Genomic DNA, 26,693 nt, shown 5'->3' on the forward strand with positions numbered 1-26,693 from the left:
GGGCACCCAGGCTTCCCCCTACTGCAGGTGTCCTCAGCCATCAGAGCCTCTGTGCTGGGCCAGCTGCCCTGTGGAAGGGACTTTCCACATTATACATGGGTTCCACATGATCAATGAAGGAAGGTTTATTGGAATCCACGAATGTGTGTAGAGGGCTGTCCACGGAGACACCTGCAAACGAGGTCTCCGTTCACACTGTCGGAGCAGGAGGAGCCAGGACGCTCGCCTGTCTTGGAGCCCCAAAGCCGCTCAAGCTGGTGACACCGAGCAGGTGACACCACCTAGCATTAGCCTCCATGACTGCCTGCCAGATAACAATCTCTGTTCCAGGTGGTGCCCAGGGGAGGCCAGAGGAAATCCCCATCTGGTCACTTCACAGCCTTCTGGGAGGTAGGAGGAGCCTAACTTCCCTGCTGTTTCCTCTCTGGAAACACCCCATGGATTTTCCCAGATCAGGGAGAAGGCACTCATAAATCATCAGAGAATTCCAGGATCCAGCACATGGTCTATGAAACAGGTGGCCAAAGAGGGTGCTTGGCCTCACAAAATCAAGGTTATTCAAATTACCCGTGAACATTTTGCCAGCATGCTGACATGTCCTCATTAAAAATTAATCACCATTAATATGAATTATAGTGATTAAGGGGAAATCTCTGAAGACAGGCTTGAATCTTTATGGCTCTAGCTGGGTGGAGCAAGATAACACAGAGCTGCTAAAGGGAAGCAGCTTCATCATCTAACTTGAAAAAGAAAGAGGGCTCCTGGGTGGCTCAGTCAGTTAAAAATCTGACTTCGGCTCATGCCATGATTTCACAGTTTGGGAGTTCAAGCCTCCGCATCAGGCTCTGCACTGGTGGTGTAGGGTGTGGAGCCTGGAGCCTGCTTGGGATTTTTTCCTCTTTCTCTCTCTCTCTCTCTCTCTCTCTCTCTCTCTCTCTCTCTCTCTCCCACTTGTGTATGTGCTCGTTTGCTCACGTGTGCATTTTCTCTCTCTCTCTCTCCAAACAAACTTAAAGGGAGAAACAAGACAGACATTCCCTAATCCCTAAAAATGCTTGGGCTAGAGTCTGGGCTCTTGGGGACACTGCTTCTCGCCCCACCCCTCACTGCCATGTTATATCCCCTGTATCACGGGGAGCTTCTCAGATCATGTGGCTGTCTTGTCTGCAGAGGGAAGGAAGCCAGACGTTTTCATCCCACGCCAGCTCTACTGACACAAACTTGGATTATCCCAAAGTTTTTTTCTTGCCTACACCCCCACAAACCACTATTCTTTCTTCTTTTTCCAATTTTATGAAGGGAGGGGGCAAAGAGTTCAGTGGAAGATCATTCTGAGGGGCAGCTGGGGATTTCTCACAAGGAATGAAGGCCAAATGGCCCTGCGTTGCTCTGCGGTTGGGTGTTGAGAAGCCTGGGGGACCGCCCAGCAGAGGACTGGCCCAGGCCAGCGTTAGCCTGAGATGTAGAGAAACTCAGCCAGTTGGGAAGCACACCCCCCTGCCCCCCCACTGGAAACCGGCTCAAAGGCAAGGCAAAGTGGTGAAGGATCACCATGTGATCCACTCACAACACGGAGCACTGCTGAGTTTCGTGTCTGTTTTCCTTGTACCAAAAGCCTGGCTCACTCAAATGTGATCCAAAGCGCAAACATACTAAATCAGTGTTTGTAGTGCCCACAGCTCTCTACAGTGTTGGGGGATGGGGGGGGAAGACTTCAGGCCTGGAATTTAAAAACAAAACCTTCTGATTATAAAAGCTGTATTACAAGAGAGAAGGAAATGTGGTCAGCCAGGGACTGAGGGGCCTGAAACATCAAAATTGCAGGCTTTCTTTTCTACCCAAACCCCCCCGCAAGGTTCTCCGTGTGGGTGGAGGGGAGGGTGACTGCAAGGGGAGAGCTTGGCCTCTCCTGGAGGGACACAGAACGTGGCTTTATCCCAGCTCAGCCATTCCAAAAATGCTACATAAAAATGGCACTGTGAATATACACTGAAAGAAGTACTTGTTCTGACGACCAAAGGGAAGATGTGGAAATGTGCAAGGGAATTAAGCGCTGAAGATCTGGTTGTTATCTTAGGACCTGCAGTTCTTAAAATTAACAAACGGCTGATTTTCCGGTCAGCAGCATGTAACTGTTTTGAATTTCATCCACTCACCCCAGCGCTCTGAACCAGAAGAGGCCACAGGGTGACGGCAGGCCCCTGGGACCCTTGCTGCCGCAGGTTAGACTGGTCTCTGGAATGTCCCTTACAGATGAGGACAGAGCCCTCAGCCAGCAATCCAGAGCGGGGCAAACTACCACCGGGGGTGGGATCATCCAGGTCCCATGTGTTTCTGATGGCTGAAGAGCTGAGGCTTACAAATGGGTGGGTGACCTGGCAGAGATGCGTGGTCACGGTGGAATCTAGTTGCCATGGGGATAGGAGGTTTTCTGCTCAAGCTGTTTGAGAGCAAATTTTCCATTGCGTATATGCAAATGTTTTGCAGGATCTTTTGTGTTTAAATCGCTTTCGTTTTCAAACAGCATCCATGGTGGGCTCCTACATTCCAAGAATTAGGAAAGGTAATTTTCCAGGGGGCCCGGTCCCTGGAGGGTGTCGGGGGGCTCAGCCTTTGTTTAGGAAGGAGGGTAGGTAGGAGAGCATGGGGCTCCTTTTCAGGATAATCAGCAAGGTCTGCCCAGTTATTTGGGCCCAAGAGTGGGAGGAGCTCAAGAGACAGGCCAAGGACAGCCTTTTCATCTCTTGCAATCTTCGCTGTGGAAGTTTTACCTTGTTTTCTACTTTCCCTGCTGTCCAGTAAATGACTCCATAGCCCTCACTCTCTCCTCTAGTCAACATGCAGGAAACTTTTTTTGAGCCACTTAGCCATTTGGACACCTAAAACAAAGTACCACAGACTGAGTGGCTTACACAGTGATTTCTCACACTTCAGGGGGCAGGGTGCCCAGGATCAAGGTGCCGGCAGATCTGGTAAGCACCTGCTTCCTGGTTTACAGACCACTGTCTTCTCTAGCCTCACAGGGAAGAGAGAAGCAGCAAGCTCTCTGGTCTCATCTTCTTAGAACACTAATCCCATTCAGAAAGTCTCCATTTCCATGACCTAATTATCTTCCTCAGGCCCTACCTTCCAAAACCATTACAGAGGGGGTTCAGATTTCAACACCTGAATCTGGGACACATTCAGGCCGTAATATCCCCCATGAACTCCTCTCTGGTAAAATGCACAGAAACATACAGAAAATGTATCACTCTAACCATTTTAGGCGCACAGCTCAGGGGTGCTCAGTATAGTCACAAGACTGTGCAACCATCGCCACCATTACCATGCTTTTTCCATCACGCCAAACAAACACTGTGTTTCATTAAACACCCTCATCCCTCCCCCACCCCATCCGGGGCAATCATCATTCTACTTTGTCTCCAGGAATCTGCCAATGCCAGGTACTTCAGAGAAGGGGAATCATGCGATATTTGTCATTTTGTGGCTGGCTTAGCTCATTTAGTGTAATGCTCTCGAGGTTCACGCATGTGGTAGCACATAGCAATACCTCATTCCTTTTTACAACTGGGGAATATTTGTTTTATGGACGTGCCACGTTTTATGTATCCACTCATCTGCCGATGGATACTTAGGTGGCTTCTACCACTGACTACTGTGAACAGTGGTGCCGTGAACATGTGTGTATACAGCTATGCGTTTGGGTCCCTATTTTCAGTTGTTTAGGCATATACCCAGAAGTGGAATTGTGGGACCATGTGGCAACTCTATATTTAACTTTTTGCTGCTTGCCACAGTGAGCCTTTGCAAACTTAAGATCAACGGGTTTCCTGGGGCAGGTGAGGATGGTTTCCCAAGGGAGTCTGGCAAGGAGCATCACTGTCTTTGTTTTTAATTCTCTCTCATATTCACTCACCTATTTTTCTCCAAGAGTTTCTGCAGGTCTTCTTAGTTCAATTCTCTTCTATTGACTGTTTAGACTTGAATATGTCTGAGGGCAGCAGATTGATGAGCTGTTGGTTGAATGATGATAGACTAGCAACTTTGGGGAGTGGGGGGCGGCTTTCTTCCTGGTCTTCCAAACCCTCTTGAGCCACCTTGTCCATCCCACACTACTTGGCTTCTACTGTTCACCCACAGGGACCTGGTCATGTGGCCCAGCAGGCAGGCATTTCCAGCCTCCTTGATATCCCATGGTCTCCTGCTGCCTTTCAGGACATCTTTTCCTTCATCTCAACACCCTCTCCAACTCCAAAGCCACGTCTGTCTCCACTCACCTTCCTACAGCTCCTTCTCCTAACGACCTCCCCAGCACTGGTGGCCTCTAGAGCCTGGTCTGGTGTTTTCATGGTCGTTTCCAGTGATTTCCAGCATACTTCCCACCCTGACTCTCACCAATATCTGGTATAAGACTAAGCTCATAGAACTTGGTAAATAAGAGCATATTGACTTATGACCCTAGTCAGAGACTTGGACAAAGATGATGCTTTAGGTCCCTGAAATCAAGGAAGACTATGGGTAACAGAAGAGGCCATTTCTAGACATGGAGGTCAGAACAGCTCTTTGCTACATTTTGCTTTTTGTCTTTTTAACACTTTTGTTGTGAAATACAACATACTCAAAGAAGCATGTAAGTGAACAGTTTAATAAATAATTATAAAGTCACCACCACCCAAGAGTCCCTTGTAATCTGGAACCCAGGCCAGTTCTGATCTGTCCCTTTCTCCCTGGGGCAACCCCATCCCGAATTTTATAAGAATTGTTTCCTTGATTTTTTGCTATTTTTACCACTTGTATACGCATCCCTAAAAAACATAGTTTTTGGTTTTTATTTTTGCACAAGTGAAGTAATGCCGCACATATTCTTCTAGGGTTTGTTTCGCTTGGCTTCGTGTTTGGGAGCTGTACCCATGTCCTTGCACCAAGCTGGAGTCGGTTCATCTGGATAGACTGTAACATTCCATTGTACAGCACAGCTCAATTTATTTAGAACATGTATGCTATAAACGTTGATGGACAGGGTGTTGTTTCCAGTTTGGGGCTATTGGAAAGAACACTCCTATGCACTTGCCTAGGAGCAGGACTGCTAGGTCATAGTGTCTGCAGATCTTCACCTCTACTAGAGGACGAACGCCAACCAGTTTCCCAAAGTCTCACTTTCACCCCAGATGAGAGAGAGTCTCTGCATCCCTGCTCTCCAACAACTAGAAAAATGCTCTGCAGATTTATATGCAAGGAGTGCCTGCCTATCTTATTCTACTGGAGCTAAAACCACTCAATAGACAGCCTTGACCTTAGCAACCTCCAAACCCGGGGACCCTTGGAGATGGTGCACCCAGTTTTGGGGTGTCAGGGGTAGAAGAGACACAGCGGCGCAAGAATAGGAATCCCAGGGGCGGGACGACGCAGGGACTTGTTGTTGTCACCCTGAAGCTGTGAACCACAGAGCCCCAGCCAGCCACAAACCCAGCCAGCCGGTCATAAAACATACATCAAAGGCTCAGGATGCCACTGCCTGTGGGTTTAAACACAGCCCAGGTGTCACTGCAAGCTCCCCCTTTGCTCCCCGCCGAGCGGTGCACCTGCCCGACCAGGGCTTCGACAGGCAGCCTCCGAGTGACCAGGGGAGCCAGGGCGGAAGGTCAGAATCTTGCTCAGCCTTAGCAGCTGGGAGGGCTTGCCTGAGCTCTGCTTTTGTATTTTGGGTTGGTTTTTTTTTAGTGTTTATTTATTTTGAGTGAGAGAGAGGGTGAGCGAGTGAGCATGTGCGCACACGAGTGAGGGAGCAGCAAAGGGGCAGAGAGAGACACAGAGACACAGAATCTGAAGCAAGTTCCAGGCTCTGAGCACAGAGCCAAACGTGGGGCTCGAACTCACAAACCACAAGGTCATGACCCGAGCCAAAGTCAGACACTTAACCAACTGAGCCACCCAGGTGCCCCGTCGCCTGAGCTCTATGACTGGGGATCACCCCAGGAATAAAGCAGAAATGCTGCACTACTCTTTTCAAAAAGCACCTCGTTATTACAAGTTTCAAACAATAGAGGTAAGTAGAAAAAAAAAAAATGAAACAAAGGCATGAAATCTCCTCAGCCAGAAAGAAGTATTACAAACATTTGGTCAACGTCACTCTAGATAGCTTTTCTGTACAGATGGGTGGGTGGGTGGGTGGACAGGTAGATGGATACATAAGTTATAACATGTAGGGTAGGATTTTTTTTCTAGAATTACACATATATGAAAATAGAAATTAGTTCTTTCTCTTTACAAACTAATATTTGCAGCCTTCTTCCTCCAACTGTAAGAGTAGAGATTCTCAATGCAGAAGCCTAGAAACTATAGATCATAAAGAAAAAAATCATCTGCATTCCACCACCAGATTACTATGAACATGTCTGAAGATGTGTATATACATGCAATGTAATAATATTTGTAATGTATTTATCAAAACAGCATAGCAAAACAAAATAAAAAGAACATAGCAATGCATTGCTTTCACTGCCCCTCCCCCCTCATCCCTACCCATAGCTCCTCTTTAGGTTTTCATACTGCCCAGTGGCCAAGGCCTCCCTGGCAACGCTGACCTCTGGGTCCTGGACTGGGAAAAGACCCTCTTATCCACTCAGGGCTCACTAATGACCAAATCTCACACTTCCCAATAAGGAGCCAAAGGGACTAAAGGACCAGCCCTCATTCGTCGGATGATCGGTGGCTGCATTTTGGTTTCTCCACTCAGTCACAAACAGAAGTATGCACATGAAGCAAAACCAAGCCACAGCTGACCTCTATTTATAGTGAGAAGCAGTGCAGCTCAATGCACAGAAAAGACCAATGGCAGCAATTCTCTAACCGTAACTAACACCATAACTAGGATTTTACCATTAGGGCCATAAACTGCATGAACTAAGCTCTCAGAGTGCAGACACAGCGGCTCAAAGGGACAGTCTCCAAAGCAAGCCTTGGTGACTGTCCACCCAGGCCAGGTGTGACAGCCTCTCGCATGGTTCCGAAAAAGCACAGGACAAACGTTGAGATAGAATATCTCATCTCCATAGCTATAAGGCCTTGAACCAAATTTTCAAACAAACCATTGAGGAAATGGGAACACTACAACTCTGCTTAACTGTCCTGTCACTGGAGCCAGACTGAGGCAGACCACGAAGTGAGCTGGCCCCTGTCACCCCTCACTTCACCTCCATGGCCAGCACGAAACCTGGGAGGCATCTTGTGCCTGTTTTCCAGACCTGGGCTCTTGTGAGAGGCTTTAACAGGCTATCTAGCTTCTTCCCGGTGCTACCAAGAGGTGGGGGCAAGAGGCCCGGTGTTGGTTACCCCAGTGCCCTGTCCATCACTCCTCACTCATTTCAATCTTCCAGTGCTCCTCGTTACCCAAGGGCTTCGTGTGACCCCTACACACGCAGCACCCACCCCTGCATGGCCTCTGTGCACCCCCTCACCAGGTTCAGTGTCTCCTGCTCCCATCCTTATAACTGCCCCATAGCCCATCCCTCAGTCATCCAGCCCTGCAGAGGGGACTGAGCCGTTTAGACATTACTGTGCTCAGGCAACACAACTGCATTTCACCTGGGCTCTTCCGAAAGCAAAGCCGTCCTCTAAAAATGTGGCCCCCGCCAGAGGCTGCATGCCCCGAGCCCAGTAGATGGGGCTCTGCTTCGGACATACTGGCTGCGGGGACCCTCGGATCAGCCCGCATTGGGGGCTACCTATTCCCTCCATGCCTGAGCCCATCCCTATTTCCAAGGAGTTGGGGACAAAGATGAAAGAGAGAGGGCCCCTCTCTGTGGGCACCCAGAGTAAACTTGCTGTGTTGAGCCCAGTCACAGCACCAGCTGGCGAGCGTGCCAGAACGTTCTCTATCCCCCATGCCACCTCCTCCTCTCACCTAAAATGGGAGGAGAGAGGGGGAGGAGATGCTTTCTTTTCCTCCTGTACTGAATTTATCCTAACTGCAGACCGGCTGCAGAGCTGGGGAGAAGATAAACAGAGAAGTCTAGTTATAACCTTTCAAAAATCTCCCTGTTGTCCTCCAGCCCACTCCGTTTTCCTCCTACCTTGTCGGAGGAGGAGCTCCGCCCGGCCTCCACGGCTCCGTGCTGCATCTGAAAGACGGTCTCCCTGGCCGGGGAAGTTCTCTGCTCTTTATGGGAGCTTCAGACCCCAGCTGAAGCTCTTTCACAGGCTGGGCCTGAGTCTGACAGGTGCTTGGCATCTTCTAAGCAGTTCTCACTTGGGCCTTGGCCACTTGGTTGACCCCTGCTTCCACCCTGCGCCCCCTGAAGCTATCTCCAGAGCAATGGCACATTTGATTTGCCTCATACCCGCTCTCTCCTCATGGAGGGTCTAAGGAGAAATATAAACCTGGCAACGGCCTAAGAGAGAAAGAAAAAAGAAGAGCCTGAGTATCCCCCAACTGGAATATCAAGCTTGGACCAAAGCCAACTGGGCAGAGGCAAGGAGAGGCAAACCAGTCAGGACACTGTCTCCTTTCACCTTCACTACAACCCATGGACGATAAGAGAGCAGTCTCTGTAGTTTCCCTTCTGGAAACTGGAAGAATCTGCACGAGAACTCAGGCATGTGGTTGATTAGCACCTCGCAGTAGGGCACCCCTGGGCTTGGGTGAGGTGCCAGGGCTGTGAGGAGGCAAGACCATGAAGGGACGCTGTGGGGAAGTCCTGTGTGTGCAGGGGCCCAAAGGTACGTGGCCAGGTCCAGCCACAGTGGTACTTGTAGGGGCTGCGATGTCCCCTGCAGGGGTTGACCAGTCCGCGTGGGACTTGGATGCGACAGAACCCTCACCCCTGTCTTCGCAGGCTCGCTCTCCAGCTTCTCTGTAATTCTGAGCCATCCCATTACCATTCAATGTACCCTTTGGTACGTTTCTGCTGCCTACAGGTGAGAGCTCTTGCTGATTCCCCAGGCCTCTGGGCTCTGATTCCAGAGACTTCCAAGCTACTACTTCTTTCTAAATGCTTTCAGAAGAGACCCATTCCACTACACAAACCGAGCACACCATTTATCAAATGAGAGGGAGAAAAGCCTCTAAATCAAGCACTATTCCCCCCACTCAACCAACCCCGGTAACCAGGCTTCCTCTACCCATGGGGCTTTTCCCCAACAGCTAAGCGTACCGAGGAGTAATGCGTTCTACAGGGAGCTGAGGACCCCTGAAACAATGCGAAGTGTGATCTCCTAAGAAGCCCCCATGCCAGCCTCCAGCACAGCTTCTGACTGGTTGATTCAAGCTCGGCTGCTTAAGTCACAAGTTATTTCTACATGGGATTCTTATTACTAAAAGCAAGGTGCCCAGAGTCGAGAGTTACAATCCAGTATTACAGTCTCCATTACCATGATTAGCAATCACCATAATCCCCATTATGGGAACAGTGAGAAAACTAGGCAAGCATTTCTTTTTGTATGAGCTCTTTCCCATTGGTATTTTTCTCTCTGCCCAGGCTTTTTGCACCTGCCTTGGCAATGTTAATTATTTACACCCGAGGCAGGGGTGGGCTAGAGTAATGCTCTGGTGCCTTGAAATGACTTGTTTGCTTTTACTCAGTAGAGTCAGAATGTATGATTCCTTAGCCCTCCGGAGAAGTTTCAAACAACAAGAAACAAAGAGTTTCTTAAATCCATCCAGAGACAGACTTGAATTAAGAGCTGTACTTGAATTAAGACCTGGGTGACTTCTTTTGGGTATCTCCAGCCTCAGAATAAAACTGTGGTACTCCTATACCCAGAGACCTTGAGCAGACAGAAGCCGGTCTCTGATGGCTAATCCCTGAAGGCTGTCACTCATCCAGAAGGCGAGGCTGTGAAATCAGTGGAATGTGCGGTCCCCAGGACCCCACCTTCCCAGCAACATCCAGATGGGCCAGCATTCCAGGGGGCTGATTAGCTGTAGAACGTGCCATTTCCTTGTTCCCAGGATTCATCTGAGTTAACTCTGCTGCTAATTGGGTTTGTACCTGGCAGTGGTGACATTGAAAAAAAGGTTTTGTAGTCAATTATGTTCTCCTGTCCTGTCAACGCTGAGGTGGTCTCTACCTTAATGAGCTGCCCCAGACAGAGGCACAAGAGGACATTATCGGCCCCGAGTACCTGCCTTTAGTGGCTTCTGTAGAACAAGAACTCGAAGCTCTATCTGGGCACCGCATGAGTCGGCTTTACTATACTTTCAAATTGCCTGTTTCCCATGGATCACATCTGAATGTGATCAGGTGCGTTTGAGCCACTTTAAAAAAAATCATCCCCGAGGAAATGAAATGGGCAAACGCCCTTCCTGCAGCCTAATGATCGAGCATTTGGCTTAACTGCACCAAAGCCAGAAAATGGACACTTAAAGTCCCCGCTGTCCCCGGAACACAGCCACATGGCATGCACCTGGAGGAAGAGCAATGGGATTCTTCCTGCAGGTTTTTTTTTCTGGTTCAGAACAAACCATTTTTCCAATGTTCTAACATCCTGAGTGTGGGTGGAAGCAATGCTTACTTAGTCTCATGGAAAAGATGGTGTATTTATAAAAGAATCATCCAGCTGACTGGGGTGATTGCAGGAAGGGCCAGTGGTCACTCGGAGAAAACAGCAAGGCCTTGGCTTTTTTTTTTCTTTTGCTTTGGGTCTTAATGGGTCAATTTCTGCCACTTTTTTAGAGACTGGGGATTTCCAAACCTCTGCCTGGAAGGCCTGGAGTCACTTCCAGTTCGCAGGGAAATGGAAAAGCAGGGAAAGCTCCACATTAATTGCTCAGAAATAGGCCACAAGGGCCTGGGAGTGGCCCCAAAGTAGGCCCTCTCCCGGGCAGGGACCTGCTGGTCGGCAGGGGGCCCCCAGGGGTGTGACCTACTGAGGAGATGGCTTCTGTCACAGGGGGTTTGTGGGAGTGGGCAGGGTGGGGGTCAGTCTGTGGGGGGGAGGGGATGCACACAGGGTGGGCGGCACCTGGTGTGGGCGATGCCCCTGGCCTGAGGTCGGCCTGCACTGGCGCTGGCCTCCAAGATCCCACGGAGGGGCCGTAACTGTGATACAATGTGGCCAAACCACTCCTGCTGTGGGAACTACAACTGCACATTTCCTGCCTTTCATCTTGCGTGTTTGGGAGGAATATGTCACAATAAGCAAACCACAGCCCCCGTCACTGGGGCAAGGGGCAAGGCTGTGGCTCTGGGCCTGCAGGGAGGGCTCTGAGGGGGCTGTGCCGAGCAGCCTGCCGGCCACAGCAGAGAAGGGCCTGTCCTACCGGCCACCATCTGCCCATGTCAGGCCAAGCGAGTCCTCTTGCTGGCCGGGGACAGAGACATTGCTCAGACAAGGTGCGTGGCCTGTGGGGGGACATATGCTGCAGTCGTCAGAGCCAGACTGCTAATTCCGGGTTCTTTCTCTGGGTGATGTTGGGAAAGCTTCGTGTCGGAATTTTATCATTAGCTGGAGAGCACTGGGCCCTCCCTTGATCTCCTGCCAGAGTGGATTCTTGGAGAAGAGCCTGGCTTTGAAAAGGCAACTTCAGAGAGCATAAAGGCACACCATGAACACACCAAGAATAATTCTGGGGTGAGGAAACGGAGTTTTAAAAATTAAACGTGAGCATTTATGCGCGCCAACAAGTTGTCCTCACCTCCGGTCCTTGCGGGTGGCCGGGAGCACAGCAAGGGTATGTACATGCCCCATTCTGATCTGGGTGGAAAGGTTACATATTAAAAGAGGAGAAAATGCAGGACATGATAAACACGAGATGGTCACGGGTCCTTGTAGAGCCAGCACACCTGGCTTGCGGATTTCTCCTCACTCCCAGTCTGCTTTGTCTCTGCAGATCCCACCCGCTTCCTGCCCCCCTCCCCATCTTCAGCCCCCACACCACCCTGCCCCAGGCAGTCAGGGTTTTGCAAAGGCATGGATTGTTTTCCTTGAGAAGAAGTCCATGGCAGTGATTCAGGCCACACTCCCAGGAACCTTCCTGGTATGTCCCCCTGGGGTCTCTGACAACAACCTCTCATTCCCCAAACCTGCTTCCCAGTTCTTCCTTAGAATTAACCCAGCCGGATTCCCTCGTTCTTTCTTAACTTAGTTCCTCTGAATCTTCCCTTGCCCTTCTTAAGCCATCTGGGAGGTGGCAGATGATCTCGCCCCATCTCAGGAATGAATTTCCATCTGCAAGGTATCAGTGCTCATGCATATAGTACAAGAGAAAGCTCTGGTTTAGGGCAAAAGTGACACATAAGCCCTGTGCAACTGGGGAGATGAAGGTGTTTGTCCCAGAGCCAGGACCCTGCAAACACACTCTTGAGGTGACAGTTCTAATAAATGCACAAGATCCTCCTAACCAACATGCTAATTAGCTGCCAGAATAGAAACGAATACAGAAGCACAATCCTCTAGATTTGCTAGTTATTCTTCTCTAGGAAACACAAGCCAAAGATGGGTCTCTGTGAAATTACATATGTGTGTGTGTATATCTATATATTTATATATATAATATATGTTTATATATTATATACTATGTATATAATGTTTATATATATTATATATATGTTTATTTTGAGAGAGAGAGAAAGAAAGCATGAGCGGTGAGGGGGGGCAGAGAGAGAGAAGGAGCAAGAGAATCCCAAGTAGGTTCTGCACTATCAGCGTAGAGCCTGACATGGGGCTCGATCTCACGAACGGAAACATGAGCTCATGACCTGAGCTGAGATTAAGAATCGGACACCCAGGTGCCCCTGGAAATCATATTTTTAGGAGGCAGAGCTTGAGGGACTGTCTGGAAAGGGTCAGCGCCTTCAAACCAATTCTGGATTAGGTAATCCAGAATTAACTGAATTAGACCGAGAACTGGCCTGGCTGGAAGCAGACTATTGCAGTCAGATCTGAAGTTGGGGACCCCCTGTGGTGTACTGCTTTCTACTCCAGATGTATCCCGAAAGCCCTCAGGGCAGGAGAAAGGAGGAAAAGCAGGTAATGGAACAGCTGTTGTGGGCCTGTTGACGCAGGCCCCTCCCCATCATCCCAGGACTTTGTGACATAGTGAGAGTCTCATGCTCAGAAAGGCGTTTCAGTGTCAGCAGGGCAAGGAAAAGCAGCTGCACGGGCTGTGACACCAGCGTCACGATGAAGCCGGAAAGTCCCTCCCTACCTCATGCTCTCTGAGCTCAGCACCAGCCAGAGCTGCCTTTATCTTTCTTGAAATGAAAACCAGGCAACATAAAGTTGACTCACACACAACTTGAAGTGCTTCTGAAAACAATTTTCCAGAAAAGTAGAAAAAAAGCAGTCTGTACAAAATTGGTGCATTTTATGGGCCCATTAAATGGAAACACAACTGGTTGTACTCTTCTGCCACTTGGCACAGATCAGGAAGGGGGAGGAGGGCACGGCCTCACGTCCAGGCAGGAGGCCGGCTATATGGAACAGTGTGGGATTCCCCGGCAGGACACGGGCCTCTGAAAAGCTTGGGCTCCGATTCTGCGGGAGGACTTCACGGGCGGGCTGTGTCTCCTGCACCGCGTAGTGATGCTTCTCAGAGCGCCGCTTCTCAAATGCGTCTGCTGGTGGCACTCTAATGGCAGAGGAGGACAAAGCCATCCCCAAAGGGCCTGGGAAGTGTTCAAAGGGACCATGACCAGCGCCTGTCCTATTTGAGGTCTTGTATCACGTGAATTTTGCATCTGTCTTTATTTCCACAGAAAAATCGGGCTTTCAGTTCTTCATTGGCTGGAGCCAGTCTGTAGGCCCGGGGGTGGGTCAGGACTCTTCCGTGCAGACAGGAACTGGAAGCCTGGACCGGGGTCAAGCACGGGAGCACTCTCGCCGGCCAGGACCGGACCTGAGCAAGGCTGTGTTGCCCACAGTCGCAGGCTGGTGAGGAGAAGGAGGTAGGCTGACGAGTCCTAGAGGGTGGTCTTCACTGAAGCTAGGGGCTCGGGCACCAGGGGTTGGGAGATGCCGTGACCGGGTCAGGGAGAGTCATGGGGACAGTTCTTGGAGGATGTCCTTGTGCCTCAGAGAGTACAGAGCAGGCTTTGCTGGGGTGGGAGGGAATTCGTAATGGCTCTGCCCAACTCAGCAGGCCCAGGTTTTCAGGATCTCACCTAACCGGATGGGTCCCGTCCCCTTGGATGAAAGGTTTCCTTTTGCTTCTTCCAATTCCCTGTAGAGTTCCTGTCCAAACACAGAGGACTTTGACAGGAGGTGGGAACAGCAGGCTTTGTGCTGCCTTACCTGGAGGCCCCATGGGTCATGTCCTGCCACTCTCCCAGGACAAATGTCATCATATTTTTTTCCCTCAGCATCACCAGTTGGCTTCTGACTGGAACTCTGACAGCTAAACAGACACACTTTCTGGTTTACAAGTTGTTATTCTATCACTGTAAGTATTCGTCAACATTTGTGTTTTAGTCATAACATAGCTAATACATAATTTTGTTTGCTTCACAGCAAATTAAATAAAGCATTGGCAGCACATTAAATAAATGGTTAAATTGCTTAGTTTTCTTTTTTTTTTCTCTCCAAGTCTTCAAGTAAAATTGAAGCTCCAGACAGATGCACCATCTCTGTCCAGGAGCTCCAGACACCCCTCAGGGCTGCCAATGTGCCCAGAGTTGTGATAAACTAAGCCAGTACCACCACCGCAATGAGTTGGCACAGAAGGAACACACAGATGTTGGCAGTTTAAATAGTACTGATCATGGCCACGTAATTGACTAATTCCTTAAAATTAGTACAATAGATAAAACGATGTTCGAATAAATCCAGTCTTGGCTAGCCAAGCTTTTCAAAGTCTAGCTAGATAACAATGAAGCTGACACAATTTTAACCTGTTGTAAGGCCTCTCTACCAAAAAGACAAGGTAAAATACCCTGAATAATCAAGCACATCTATACTTTTGGTCATGGGACCACAGAAAACTAAGTAATTCTGTCAGTTGTGCAGTAACACACAAGGCCCATCCCGCCAATCTGTCATTAGCTAAGTGTTTCCCAGACCAAATGACATAGCTCAAGAAATGAGCCCGTAGGGGTGCCTGGGTGGCTCAGTCAGTTGGGTGTCCGACTTCAGCTCAGGTCATAATCTCACAGTCTATGGGTTCAGGCCCCATGTCGGGTTCTGTGCTGACAGCTCAGAGCCTGGAGCCTGCTTCAGATCCTGTGTCTCCCTCTCTCTCTGCCCCTCCCCTGCTCATGCTCTGTCTCTCTCAAAAATAAACATATTAAAAAAAAAAAAGAATGAGACTGTAAACAAGATCACAGTTGGTAACCAAAGTTGGAGATTTAGCTTGCCTATCACAGGCTTTCTCTCACTAAAAAAAAAAGCCTCATACATTTATGACTTTATAGGTTTTTTGAACTAAATTAGAGCATGCTTGGATTCGGGTCATGTGCAGGACCCTCACGGGGTATTTCACTGACTTATCGGCAACCCTTCCTGACTTCTCTTTGATTTTTGCCAGATTTTTATCCTGCAGGATTCAGAAGGTTTTACTAGCTTTGGAAAAGACCAAGGGCTGACCCCACGATTAGCAGGAATGTTTGAGTCTTTGTTAGAAGCGTGCTATAATAGCTAGGGGACCCCTGATGGGGGAGGGGAGGTTTGACTGAAAAACTTCAACAGTGTTTTTGAATTTCTTGTATTGTCAGCTTTATGACATTCTGAGAGCATGACAGACTTCTCTTTGGCAATTTTTAAAGTGAAAGGATTACTGCTCATCATTTTCCTCTGTGTAATAAATATAGTAACTATCCAGCAAAACACAAGGTTTCATAGGCCACAGACATACAGTTACTGATGTGATTACATTTCTTGCACCTGTGCATTAAAGCCACTCAAAAATAATAGAAAAATTCCATTGTGAAAAATGCATGCAAGGTGAAAAATAATGTTTAAGTAACCTTTTTTTCCAAGGCAATTACAGCATTGAGGAAAATCACCAAAAACTAAAATTTAAAAATTTAAATTATCTGTGTCTCTGCTGAGATGGAGATTCTGAAATTCTGTAATATTAGTGCAGGTTTTTTTCTGAAGTGAGTTCTTTATTAATTTTATTTTTGATAATTCCTGTCACTGTATCAACAGTAGAACATTCTTAGTCCAAATTAAAACTAATTAAAAGTTATTTAGGGAACACAAGTGAATAACAATGTTTAACAGTTAGCACCTCTCAGAATAGAAACTCGAGCAGCTGACAAAATGGAACCTGAAAAACATTCATGGCTCTGACTCTCCCAGATGACAGCAGAAACTGGTTTGCTTATATAACCGATGTAAACCCAGGATCTAGCCTTGGCACCAGTTCCGACCTGCAGAAGAGTGTAACTGAAAGCAATTTGAATCTTTCTGTGTCTTGAGAAAATGCCCAGGTAGGAGTGCATTTTAAATATCCAGCAAACTCCTTAAAAATACTGCTTGCGCTTCTCTGTCTCCGACCAGCTCTCCCGCTGCGGTTTCCCCTCCTGCTCCAGAGACCCCGCCCAAGGCTTCTCTCCTACTCCCCTTCCTCGGCCTCAGCTCTTCATCCGTTGGGCAGCCTGGCTTCCCAGGCTTCTTTAGTTTTCCTTCTGACTGCCATCACCTAGTATCTGAGTGATTTGTATCCCAGCCATTTTTCTTGTGTCTGCCCTCAGGGACCACGAGAAGTGGCTGCAGAAGAATTTTGCCACCAAAGCATTTCCCGAGTCAGTCAAGTGCTTAGTCAAGTGGGTAGACCCTTGAGCGGCAGGGGCCAAGGCCTTGCTTTAGTTCCTGTGAACTCTGCTTCGTCACATAGCTACAGCTCACACTTGACCGTGACTCAGCTGTGTCATAACGTACCAGGCGACATATCCTGAAAGGACTCTCAGATATTTTTCCTTCTTATGCTTTATATATTTATAAAATCTTTCACTTAAGCTTTCCTTTTATTTTTCTGAGCTTTTCTTTTAGAAGCAGGGTACACATACATCCATATATTTTTTCTTTTTTCAAGTTTATTTATTTATTTTGAGGTGGGGGGTAGAAAGAGAATCCCAAGCAGGCTCTGTACTGTTAGTGCTGAGGTTTGAACACATGAGCCATGAGATCATAACCTGAGCTGAAATCAAGAGTCAGACGCTTAACCAACTGAGCCACCCAGGTGTCCCTATATATTTTTTTCTTTGAGGCTAAACTGCAGTTGCTCTAGATGTAGCAGGGGTGGGGAACAAGAAGCGCCTCCGTCGGGCACACATCACCCTCCCACCTTCTCCCCTCCTTCCCTTCTCCTGTGACCGCTTCTGAGCAGCTTCTTGAGGCACAGTCTGGACTCTGTACGGAAGGCGCAACATACTCACAACCAGAAACTGCAGACTCCTGTCCTGATAAGCTCTGCTACTCACGACCTAAGTGGGCTTGGCCACCATAACACAGCACCCACTCACTGGGTCTCTGAGAGTGAACTGGACCACAGTGGGGCTCAGCAAATGGTGATTTCCTCCCTACAGTCGGTCTGAGGGAACAGAGGAGAGAGTAAAGGTAGATAAGGGCCAATCCATACCTGCAACTGAGTAAAAGCACCAAGATGGGATGTACCCACAGGGAGGGGGCCGCCATCTGTATGATCTGTCCGAAGAAGCAATGATGATCAATGTGATCAAGAAACAACCATGATCACAGATCCAGCACAGCTGTGGGAAAGCATCAGCCTGTCTGCATGGCACCAAGCTGCGCTGGGGGGAAGAAAACAGAATTAGAAGAAACTGATTATTTCAGACAGACTGAGACAACAACAGAGACAGCTCAGTGGGTGTAAACTGGATAAAATCTCAAAGCCTGAGGGGCGCCCGGGTGGCTCATCGGATGAGTGTCCAACTCTTGATTTCAGCTCAGGTCATGATCCCAGAGTCGTGGGATTGAGCCCCAAGTTGGGCTCTGTACTGAGTGTAGGATTCTCTGTCTCTCTCCCTCTGCCCCTCTCCCCTACTTGCTCTCTCTAAAATAAAATAAAATTAAATAAATTAAATTTTAAAAAATCTCAGAGCCTGAAGAAGTCTGGAGTTTCAAATGAATTTCATTTGGCTCTTGAGCTGTCCAGTACAGACTCCCTTGGAAATGTAAACCCAGTAACATGGAAAAGCAGAGTTGGAAGCTAAGAACTGATCCCTCTTTCTTGACACGTCTGAGGGAACACCAGTGCTCCAGGGGTCCCTGAGAATGCATCTGAGCAGCCTGCCTCCCAGGAAAGAGCCTGTCATGCTGGCCTGCAGGGCATTTCCGGGTGGACAGTGTCCTGCCAGAGCCCAGAGACTAAGGGTTGTGCTCTAGCCCACAGAGCCGGCTACCTCTGGTGCTCTGCTCTCTTCAATGGCCTACTCTCGCCACCTGCTGGCCATTGGAGTAAGGCGCTCAGAGCTGGAAAAGATTTGTTTAGCTGAGGGGTGGCCAGGCTACTGAGAGCTGCACCAAAATATAGACACAGACTGAGCATTTTCTCCAAACAGGAGACCTTGGGAGGATCCATTACTATTTCATTAATCATACAGGAAGTTGGACTTTTATAAAAGGGATAACCTCACTCATGCATTATTTAGTCAATTACAAATACTTTTATAGCTATATACCAGGTACCCGGCAAGGCACTGGAGATGATTGGTAATCACACCTCATTCTCTGCCCCCCCTTAACATTATCCAGTGTGATCTTCTACCCTATTCGCTGAATTCGCCTTTCCATTCATTCACTCGTGAACCCTACTTTAATGGCAGGCTCTGGGGCAGAAGCTGGGGATACAGCCATGAGCAAAAACAGGTACTGTCCCCCATCACTGGTCTGCCATCCAGTGCAAGAGGCAGGCATTAATCACATAATCATTCAGATAAACGTAACAGTAGGGAAGGGGCATCCAAGAAAAACGTAACTGTGATAAAGTGTGGCCTAAATGACTTTGAATCATTCTAAAATGGAAATTTGGGCTATCTGATATGCATTAAAATTATTTAAAATGTTTTATTCTTAGACCCAGTACTTCCACTTTCAGGAGCTTATTTTAAGACAACAATCAGAAAAACAGGACTGATGTTTCCTTGCATGATTGTTTACAAAATGAAAAAGTGAAAATAAAAAAGGAAGCCATCCAAAGGACCAATGATAATGAGTTGGTTAAACAAATTATGGCACTCTCAAAAAGCAGAATATCCCAGAGCCATTAAAAATGCAAATGTAGGGGCACCTGGGTGGCTAGTCTCCTAAGTAACCTACTCTTTTTTTTTTTAGTGGTTTTTTTTTTTTTTGATACAGAGAGAGACAGAGCATGAGGGGGGTGGGTGGGCAGAGAGAGAAGGAGACACAGAATCCGAAACAGGCTCCAGGCTTTGAGCTAGCTGTCAGCACACAGCCTGATGCGGGGCTTGAACCCACGAACGTGAGATCTGACCTGAGCCGAAGTCGGAGGCTTAACTGACTGAGCCACCCAGGCGCCCCATTAAGTAACCTACTCTTGATTTCAGCTCAGGTCATGCTCTCACAGTCATCAGGCTCCACACTGGGCATGGAGCCTGCTTAAAATTCTCTCTCCCTCTGTTTCCTACACCCCATTCATGTGCATGTACTATATCTCTCTCTCTAAGAAAAAAAAAAGAAAATGTAGAGCCACACTATTTGACTAGGAACATATTTTACGATATACTTTGGAAGTTATAGAAAAGTATGGACAGTAAGTCTCATTTTTGAAAACATTTTATGGGTGTTTCCTTCCAGCTCCCCACTACATAACCAATTTATCTGATTGTTACTGTTGGGTCGTTATGATCATCATGCAAACATGCTGTTATTCTTCCCATCCAAAAAAAAAGGCACACAATGTAAAAATTTCTGTTGGCTCTATCCCCCCGCCACCTCATTTCTCTATTACCCTTTGCAACAAAGCTGCTCTGATTCCTCCCCTTGTAAACTTACTCCAACCAGGTTTGGTATGTGTCAAGGTCACCGGTGGCCTCCATATTGCTAAAACCATAGACATTTCTGCCCTACCATGGACTCCATAGACAGCATTTAACACAGCAGACCACTCCCTTCTCCTTGTAGGAGTTCTGCCCCGCCCCTGGGTCTCCTGCCTCATTGCTTCCGCCTTCTCAGGCTTGTCTGCATCCCTCCTCTTCCCAGCTCGTTAATGTTAGTTGTCTTCTCTTCCCTCCCCGTCCTCACTCCTTTGGCGGTATCCAGCCGTGGCTCTAAGCACCATCTGCCTTAGCCTCGACCTCTCCCCTGACTCCCTAGCTCATAAATCCAACTCTCCACTCAGCTCTTTCATGGAGCTGTCAAACAGCACGTCCATAGCAGAACTCACGACCCTCCTCCCCATTTAACCAGCTCCAGTCACAGCCTTCTTCAACCCACTTGTTGGCACCTTGGCACCTAAATCCTTCCTAATGCTCAAGCCAGACCCCTGCAAATCATCTGCAGCCACCATCCTCTCTGTCCTTTGCATCCAGATCCAGTCCTTCAGGAAATCCTGTTAGCCTTGTGTCACAATGTATTTCCCAAATCCAACGACTTCTCATCACCCTCACTGCAACTACTGTGGTCCTGTCTGCCACCACCTACCACCTAGGTCACTGCAGTAGCACCTCACTTGTCTCCCTACAGTCTCTTGCCACCACAGGAGCCAGAGTGGTCCTTTAAAAACGTATGTCACATCACATCACTCCTGGTCAAAACCCTGCAGAGGCTCCCCATCTTGCAGAGTAGAAGTTTACACGACATGCTGTGTCCCTTTTGTCCGGGCTGCTCTCTGACATCATCGCCCAGCCATCCCCCTGTCGCTCACTCTGCTCCAGCCTGGCTGGTTTCCTTGCTCCGTTGTGAGCTCACCAGTCCACTCCCCTTAGGGACTTCCGCAGATATCTGCGCCTCCTTCCAGTCTTTGCTCCAACGCCTCACCCTCACCGAAGCCTAGCATGTGTACACTGCAGTGCCTCTCCAGCCATCCTGGTTCCTTTCACCCTGCTCTGCCTTTTTTTTTTTTTTAATTCATTTATTTTTTTCATTTTATTTGTTTCAGAGAGAGAGAGAGAGAGAGAGAGAGAGAGAGAGAGAGAGAGGGAGAGACCACTCGAGCAGGGGGAGAAAGGCAGGGAAGAAAGAGAGAATCTTAAGCAGGCTCCACACTCAACATGGAGCCCAACTCAGGGCTTGATCCCACAACCCTGGGAGCATGATCTAAGCTGAAACCAAGAGTCAGATGCTCAATGGACTAAGTCACTCAGACACCCCTACCTTTCCTTTTTCCATAGCATTTTCACAATAAGATACTAAAATTATATTTTTAATTATATACACATTTTTTTATTGTTCATTTTCACTAACACGAATTCATTTTCCCTGAGGAACAGAAATCTTTGTTTTGTTTACTGATGGATCTCAAATACTTAAAACTGTGCTTTGTACAAAGCAATGACAAGAAAAAAATTTTTTTAATTTTTTTTATAAAGGAATCCCTCCACCCAATGTGGGGCTTGAACTCAAGACCCTGAGGTCCAGAGCTGCACAATCTACCGACAGAACCAGCCAGATGCCCCAGAAAAAATATTTTTTATAAATATATTTCACAAAGTATATGTATATCAAATCATATTGTATATTTTATTTGTCCATCATATCTCAATAAAGCTGAAAAAAAGCTTAACATTCTCCTAAAAGTAGTATTTCCTTAACAATAGTTAATCCATGAAAGCCTACAAATTAAAGAAGCTCTTGACTTTAAATAACATAAAGCAAAGATTTGGGATAGTGAAAAATGAGTGAATAAATAAATGAATGCATGGAAAGATAAACATAACAATGAACCCACAAACCATGAAAATTTCTAGGTAAAAGAACAGCAAGGCAAACATTTTTCTTTCTGTTCATTTGTCTTTAATTTTCCATAATGAATGTGAATTCCTTAAACAAACATTTTGGGAAAATAGGTTGACTACTGAGGATAATAGCAGTTCTAATAATTTTCCTTTTTTAGTCTACAGTTTCAACTGTTCATCTATAGAAAAGAATTGGTAAGATGGTAGAAATGCGGGAAAGGCACCCATTTTCATTCTGTGAGACACTGTGAAGCCCCTGCCCAGATGGTGGGAGAAATTCCGTCTTGATTTGAGTTCGCCCAGAAGCAGACCCTGTAAGGGGCTTATGTGAGAGGTGCCGCGTGAACGAAGTGCGGCAGAGAGGAGAAGGAAGCCAATAAACAGAGGGCTGTCAAGCCATTTCTACCACGGGCAGAAACTCATTCCCATGGAGGAACTCTGAGTCACAGAATAGAGGGTGCCTCAGTTACCCCATCTGAAGGGTGAGGAAGCTGGGGTATTTGTCACCCAAGGCAGCTGAGGGCTGTTTCTGGGGCCATGAACTCTCTTGCACTCCCAGCTTTCCCACGCATCCCCCGAGCCAGAAAACAAATCCCTCAGGCGGGTATGGACAGTAGGCAAAGCGTTCGGAGTAGAGGTGAGGGACAATAGGGTTTGGGGCAGGGGAGGCGGCACCGAGAGGGTCTGCTACAGTGCCTTGATTAGAATCTGACTTTCCTCTCTGGGAGGAGCTCCTGGTCTATTGCTCTCTGTGGCTCCTCGCTGTGCCCCTGCCAGGTTCTCACCTGTCCGTTCACCTCCGTGGCCGCATCTGAAGTGGGCAGTGGGGAGTTTTTGTAGTCTGAGTTCAAAAACTCTTTGGTAATACAATTCCTTCTTAGTAAGCAACTTAGTTCAACTTCAACTTAGTAAGCTTCTGAAATACAGTAAAACCTTGGATTGCAAGTAACTTGTTCTGCGCATGTTCCACAAGACGAGCAAACATTTCTAATAAATTTTAACTTGATAAACAAGCAAGCAATGTCTGCAATATGAGTAGTATGTGATACCGAATGTCACCCAATCACAACTGAGTCAATGGTTCTCTCTCTCTCTCTCTCTCTCTCTCTCTGCGGGATTGTGGGTGATCCTCTCCCATGCTCAGATGCTCAGTCTCAGGCCACAGTGTTTGGCAGAAATCAGTGATTTTTCAGAACATTGGAAGGTGCCCACAACTAACACTTGTGTATTTTTTTGTTTTTTTGGTCACTTCAAAGTACCTATGGACTGTCCTTTGCTTTTCCGCATAAAAGTAAGCTTAGGAATGCTTTGCTTCATTCTAGGTCAGGCTGCCGGCAGGTATAGACCCTTTCCTTGGGTGCCTTATTGCCAGTTACATTAAATAGAGTATACGACAAGTACAGTTTATTAATACTATGCTATAGTCAACATCTATGTGAGCATGCACAATGGACCCCATGCAGGAAAAGATTCCACTGAGCCAGTGGATAGCAGTGATTCCATTATAGTGAAAGTCGTCCTGCACAATAAGTCTCCTCTCTCGTGTCTCCCTCCTACCAGCCACGAAGGTTTTCAAAGGTAAGTGCAAGTTAACTTGTTTATTGTTCTTTATATTTTTTATTATTTTGTATGATATTATAGTATTGTAATCATTTTATGTGAATATTTTTGGGTTGTGTAATGAATCATCTGCATTTCCACTGTTTTGAATAGGGAAATCCACTTTGATATACAAGTGCTTTGGATTACAAGCATGTTTCTGCAATAAATTATGCTCACAAACCAAGGTTTTACTGTATTTGATTGCAGTCATTTTTATAAGCTAGTATGTGCACATAGGGTTCTTTACTAGACTTGACTCTCAAGTCTAATTTACATCTCTGCATCCTAACCCCCATATCTCTCTCCTTCCACTTAAAGGCAACCATCTTGCAGCTATCTGGAAAAGAACAGTCTTGAGTGTGAAGAAAGCATCCTTAAACGGCAGTGGTGTAACTATTTGTTTAATAAGAAGTCTTAATGAGCTTTTGTTGCTCAAAGCCTTTTTTTTCTATGTCATCTCTTGTATTGGGGGTTCAAAGCAGAAGACTCCAAATTTCTTATTCTATTCCCTTTCACTTGTGCTCTTGAAGCAGTCAATTCTTGCTTGAGCTTGACTCTTCTACTGACACACTAAGCAAGGCAAATCACCGATGTGCACTATCATTGGGTTTTCTAACCTCTTTTAGAGCCACAGGCTCAGTAGACATTTTGCTCACCAAGCAATTGAAGGCAACAGTTTTCTTAAATAATTTGCTATTATATAACATGGGTTTTCATGTTTTCAGCCTCCAATACCAATCTTCTTGCCTTCCTCTGCAGTGTTATATATTTTAGGGTTTATTCTTAACCACAAGACCTCCATGGAGGGGTGTAAATTTTATATTAATACTGATAACACTCGTTGCTGTATAAATAAACCCAAGAATTTCAATAGCTTAATTCAATGAAAGGTTTGTTCTTACTCATGAAATAGAGCTGAGTGATGGCCAGGTCAATGGGGTACTCTCCTACATGAAGTCATTCAAGGATGCAGGATATAAAAAGTAAAGTCATCTCCAACATGTGGTTTCCAAGGGGGTCATGTCCATTCTGGCGGGTCAGAAGGCTAAAGAGCACGAGGCTGAAGATGGTAGAAGAGGAGGAGCCTGAGTTCACCTCATCCCATGGATATAACTAGAGGAAACCCACACCAGTGTAAATAAATACTCGAAGACTGGCAGAACAGACTCCACTGCTAAACGGAGAGAAGAGGCCACGTTGAAGAGGATAGGAAGAGCAGAGATGTGTTGAGAGCCAAACGGACCCGGGAGACGATCCACAGGAAGCAAAGATGCTGCTGGTGTGGAGAGAGGAGAGAATCAGACTCTCACACCAGGCACCTCGGGCCGGGAACGGGGGAGACAAGTCCTTGTAACCTTTGACTTTGAAGGCCAAAGGGGCCTGGCTTTGTGAGTTTTTTACAATCAGTGCGACTTAACACCTGGAACTTTAAAAACCAGTGTGCTTCACTCTGGCAGAGCCAGAAATGTGATAGGAGACTGAGTCCCTGCCCTCAAAGAGGCAGCAAAACAAAGGGCCCTGAGGAGACACAGTGCAGGAGCAGCAGTTTGAAAATGCCCGGGGTACACGGGAGGGACACTGTGTGTAATCTGAGAGAACGTGCTGGAGGGGCAGGGAACTTTGGGAGGCTTTTCCAAGGACAAAAGAGCTGATGGGCACTGTTTCCCTCCACCACCCCCACCCTGCTCCCCTGCCCTCAAGCCTAAATACACAGACACCTGTGGTAACCAGCACCGTGCCAACACTTCTCACCTAGTTTGCTAATGGCACAGCCCTTCACCCCACACTCTCCCACAGACCTGCCCCTCCACTCCAGCCCGGGCACCTTCCCCAGGCAGCTGCAGCTCTCCGCCTACAGCAGACCAGTGCAAATCTTCTGGCATGGCACGGCTTGCCCTGGAGTTCTCCTGCAGACCTGCATCCTCCAGTGTGCCTGTGGCCAAAGCCCATCCAAAGCGGTGCCACAAGCCCAGCAGTGAGAAGGCAGCCACAGCAGGGGCCGGTGACACTGCAAAGTGACTCTTGCCCTGGGCAGATGGGACAATAACCACATACACCAGTCAGACTGCGACCCCATCAGTGGGCTGTGGGCAGACAGTTGTTCTGATTGCAGGCCCGTCCACCAACAAAAGCTTCTCAGGGGACAACACAAGGAGAGTTCCCTATGGTTTGGTGCTACTGCATCTCTGGCAGACAGCTGGTCTGATAACTCAAGTCCAAGGTGGCCCCAGACTGGCCCACTAGCAACACAGGAACCAAACCCTACCCACAACAGACAAAGACAGCCATTGCAGATGATTGCATTAAAGGCAAATACAGCTCAATCACAACAGGAGGGTGCACACAACACATATGCGGGAGCTCCTGATGTGCCAGATTCTGGGGAACAGGGGACACTGCACTGCAGGGCACCCCAGGACCTCTTCTGCATAAGGCCACTGCTTTCAAGAGCAGGAGATGCAGCTGAGTTTCCTAACACAGAGAAACAGATACAGAGAGTTGGACAAAATGAGGAAACAAGAATATGTCCCAAATGAAAGAACAGGACCAAATCACAGCAAAAGAGCTAAATGAAGTGGAGATAAGTACTATTGTTGATAGATGATTTTTAAAAAGATTTTATTTTTAAGTAATCTCTACACCCAACATGGAGCTTGAACAAAAATACCAAGAGTAACATGCTCTTCTGGCTGAGCCAGCCAGGAGACCTAGACAGATAATTTAAATTAATTGTCACAAAGATACTCACTAGACTTGGGAAAAGAGTGGAGGACCTCAGTGAAACCCCACAACAAAGAGATAGAAAACATAAAAACAAACCAATCAGAGATGAATAGCTCAATAATTGAAATTAAAAATAAGCTAGAGGAAAAAGCAGACTAGAGCAAACAGTAGAATGGCCTGACAACCTGGAGGACAGAGTAATGGAAAGCAAACTGGACAGGAAAGAGAAAAATGAATAATAAAAATAAAAATAGATTTAGGGAACTCAGTAACACCATCAAGCATAATAATATTCACTTATAGGCATCCCAGAAAGAGAAAAGAGAGAAAAGGGGGCAGAAAATTTATTTGAAGAAATAATAGCTAAAAAACTTTCCAAATCTGGGGAAGGAAACAGAAATCCAAAGCCGTGAGGCACAGAAAGCACCCAACAAAATCACTCCAAGGAGATCCACACCAAAACAAATACTAATTAAAATGGCAAAAAGTACTAATAGAGAATTTTAAAAGCAGTAAAAGAAATGAAAACAGTTACATAAGGGAAAACCCAAT

At 47.2% G+C, this 26,693-nt stretch overlaps 1 long non-coding RNA gene across 2 annotated transcripts; it reads left to right on the forward strand.

Annotated features, from left to right (window-relative positions):
- Window positions 1-11,174: 11,174 nt before the first annotated feature.
- Window positions 11,175-23,801, forward strand: LOC115286467. Of its 2 annotated transcripts, none has more exons than XR_003906076.1 (4): window positions 11,175-11,333; window positions 13,698-13,886; window positions 14,168-14,380; window positions 23,736-23,801. It is a non-coding gene; the product is annotated as an uncharacterized LOC115286467 (long non-coding RNA). The 2 variants fall into 2 exon arrangements; XR_003906077.1 differs by lacking the exon at window positions 23,736-23,801 and adding an exon at window positions 21,974-22,175.
- Window positions 23,802-26,693: the final 2,892 nt, after the last annotated feature.

The sequence above is a fragment of the Suricata suricatta genome, chromosome 3 (assembly GCF_006229205.1).
Source record: "Suricata suricatta isolate VVHF042 chromosome 3, meerkat_22Aug2017_6uvM2_HiC, whole genome shotgun sequence".
Lineage (NCBI taxonomy): Eukaryota > Metazoa > Chordata > Mammalia > Carnivora > Herpestidae > Suricata > Suricata suricatta.